Consider the following 3,580-nt stretch of genomic DNA (forward strand, 5'->3'; position numbering starts at 1 on the left):
TCAAAGGCATATGTCCAGGTTGTGGGCTTGATCTCCAGTGGGGGGCGTGCAGGAGGCAGCCGATCAATGATTCCCTCTTATCATTGACTAGAGGCTCAGTGCACACAATTTGTGCACTCGGGGTGGGGGGGCGAGGGGGGGTCCCTCAGCCCAGCTTGAGCCCATAGGGGATGTCTGACTGACAGGGAGCAGGCCTAAGCCAGCAGTCGGACATGCTCCCATCACCTCCGCTGCACTGGTCAGCTTTGAGCCCATCTTCTGGATGAGCAGAGCTCTCCCTGTGGGAGCGCCCTGACCACCATGGGGCAGCTCCTGCATTGAGCATCTGCCCCCTGGTGGTCAGTGCTCATCATAGTGACTGGTCGTTCCGCTGTTCGGTCAATTTGCATATTAGCCTTTATTATATAGGACTAGAGGCCCAATGCACAAAGATTCGTGCAAGAATGGGCCTTCCTTCCCCTGGCTGCCAGCACCACCTTTGTTCCAGCCTGGAGCCACCTTTCCGTATTCCCATGCTGCCCAGAGGCCCGGAGTGGCTGGGGTAGTGTGGAATGCCTGCGTTGTCACCATGGTGATGACGCAAGCATCCCGCCCCGCCCTGGGCCGCTGGGCACCTGCATATGCAAATTAACCCACCATCTCTGTTGGGCTAATTTGCATACTCACTCCTGATTGGCTGGTGGGCGTCACAAAGGTACAGTCAATTTGAATCTTTCTCTTTTATTAGTGTAGCTGTTTCTAACTCTCTCCCTCTCCCTTCCTCTCTGCAATCAATAAAAAATATATTTAAAAACAATTCCCCACCTATAATCATTGGGACTAAGCTTCTTCTAGGAATTTAGTTTAGGGCCAGAGTTAGGGTCAGAGTAGATGGAGCTGCCTGGTTTCCAATTTCAGACACCCTCTAAATATCAATAAGTTCATTCCTAAACTATCACACTCTAGAATAGTACAGATCTTTGGGATATGCCAATATCTAAGATGAAAAAAATTTGACTATTAGCTTTTCATAGTTTTAGCAGCAGTCTTTTTTCTTCCCACAGATCTAACAAATAGGTCTGTGAATAAAGGAAACAAAATATTTACTCTATGGTGTGTTTCCAATGATGTAGGTCTACAGAAAATAAGCTCTTTTCAACATAAAAATTTTAAAAATGGTTAGGAATAAGAAGCACATGAAACTAAAAAGCTACATTTTACCAAACTTTAAAATTAATCTCTTGCCCTAACCGGTTTGACTCAGTGGATAGAGCATCGGCCTGTGGACTGAAAGGTCCCAGGTTCGATTCCAGTCAAGGGCAGGTACCTTGGTTGCGGGCACATCCCCAGTAGGTGTGCAGGAGGCAGCTGATCAATGTTTCGCTCTCTCATCGATGTTTCTAACTCTCTACCTCTTTCCCTTCCTCTCCGTAAAAAAATCAATAAAATATATTTTTTAAAAAAATAAATAAAAATAAATCTCTTGAGAATAATATTAAGAACATATATAATTAAAATTTAAAAAGTGATGAATTAAATATGTAGGAAAGAATCCATATTCTAAAACTAAAAAAAAAAATCATTCATATTTTAAAGTATTTATCTTACAGAAGACCTTAAATTTTGGATGCAGCAGAGTAAAATACAGCCTCTTGTAAAACAATTAAGAATTCAAGTTCTCCCAAGGAATTTTGTATTGATTTGTAACCTGGGCTTGAATTTGCCCTTGGTGTTCATGTCATGATAATTTGGGTCACTCTGAATATGCCATCTCTTGAACAAGGGCCTCTGCTAATTTTAAATGAACCCAGCTGCCAATTTGCATTCTTCTATTTGTACCACCGTATGTGGGAATGAATTCACAATTAATAAGACATTTCCAGTAAGTAGTCAGATAGAGGAAATGAAGGACATTTCTAATAAGTTTAAAAGGAGATGTTTCATTTTTGTCTTTTTGGACATAAAAAGGGGAAAGAAAACAGTTATGTCTTTGAGGGCTTTGATAGAGGACATGCAACCTCAAATTAGATTTTAGTTTGAGAGAGAAAGAGAGAGAGAGAAAAAACAGAAATTTAAAAAGAGAATAAATGTAGAAAAGTTAGCACCAGGCCTAAATTATTATTTTTTCTCTCTTTTTTCCTTTTGTACTTTCTGTGTTTCCTTTCTTCTCTCTTTGATCAATGAAAATTAATACTTCTCAAGTTTGATTCATGGGGAGAGCTTGCATTTCATAGTAAGTAGTAATCAAAACCTTTGGGTGTTACACACCTTAAGGCCCACATTCCATCTTGCATCTGACGCAGAATTCATTAATAATATATTGTCAGATACAGGAAAACAAAGGTCCTACTGAGAAGTAGACCAGGAAACTCAGGAGGCTGGAAGCTCTTTCGTCAGAGAAACAAGTGAAGGAACTTAAAAAGAAAAGGAACTGGGGGAACCCGGGTAGGAGTTAGGAAAGTCTTAATAGGTGGGTTTTCGAGCTTGCTGTTTTCTTTGTGTAGAATGTTCCTTCACCTACTTTCCACTTGTTGAAATTCTCCAAGGCCAGATTAGAAAACTATCTATTCTAAGAAGTTTCTAGACCCTTTTAGTTAGGAACCATCTCCCTACTCTGAACCCCTATTTAGCACTTGCTGCTACCTCTATGATGATACTAGTGACAGTCCAATTTATCTAGATAAGATTACTCAGGGCCTTGAATGCCACACGAGGAGGTTTATGGGAGCCATTAAGCTTCTGAGCACTGGCATGATTTAAAGTATCAAAGACAGACTAAGAAGGCAGTTCTGGTGTAAACTGAAGGAAAGGGGTGCATAAATCTCTCTGCCATGTTACTGTGCGCCAGGCATTAGGCATGGTTACTCCATAAAACGTGGGAAGCCAGGCTCCTTTCCGACACGTGGTCACCAGGCAGCCTCCATGTCCTCATCGCCCTTCTCTACCCCCTGTAATCCGAGGGTAATTTCTCCACTGAAGTCCTGCTTTGAAGGCTCAGCAATGACCTACTGCGACTACGGATTTGTCCGCTCATTACTCATTCTGTTTTGCGTCCGCGATCTTCCCGAAACGTTTTCTTCTCACAACTCAAGAACCGACTGCGTTTTTCTCGTTGACTGTTTACAATTTAGAATGCATTTTTACTGTTGAAACTTAAAAGCGGAGTTTAATTAGTCAAGTGGCTATGGGTGGAGCCTTGAAGAGATTAGGAAGGGTATTTTCGAGCGCTTTAGACTTGAAAGGCGGGCGACAATAGTTCTCAAGAGTCTGGTCTCAGCCTGCAGATTTTTCTTTGAACAGCTCTACTCTCAAGCGTGCACGCCTGGGCTGGGGGCTAACTTCCCTGTTGCTTATGGAATAAGAAACCAAGGAGCGCTGGGCTTGCCTTTTTTTCTTCTTTTTCTTCTTCTGACCTAAGGGCAGCAGTAAGGGGCCCAGCCGATTAGGTGAGGCTGCCCCTAGGCGCACCCGTCCCCAGCCCCGCTCGGGCCCAGCGCTCCCCACCTCGGCCAAGGGGCGGGGCGCACCCCGCGGGCGCGCGCGGGCGGCGAAGTGGGCGTGTCCCGCGGGCGCGCGCGGGCGGCGGAGGGGGCGTGTCCCG

The sequence above is a fragment of the Myotis myotis genome, unplaced genomic scaffold (genome assembly GCF_014108235.1).
Source record: "Myotis myotis isolate mMyoMyo1 unplaced genomic scaffold, mMyoMyo1.p scaffold_m19_p_1, whole genome shotgun sequence".
Lineage (NCBI taxonomy): Eukaryota > Metazoa > Chordata > Mammalia > Chiroptera > Vespertilionidae > Myotis > Myotis myotis.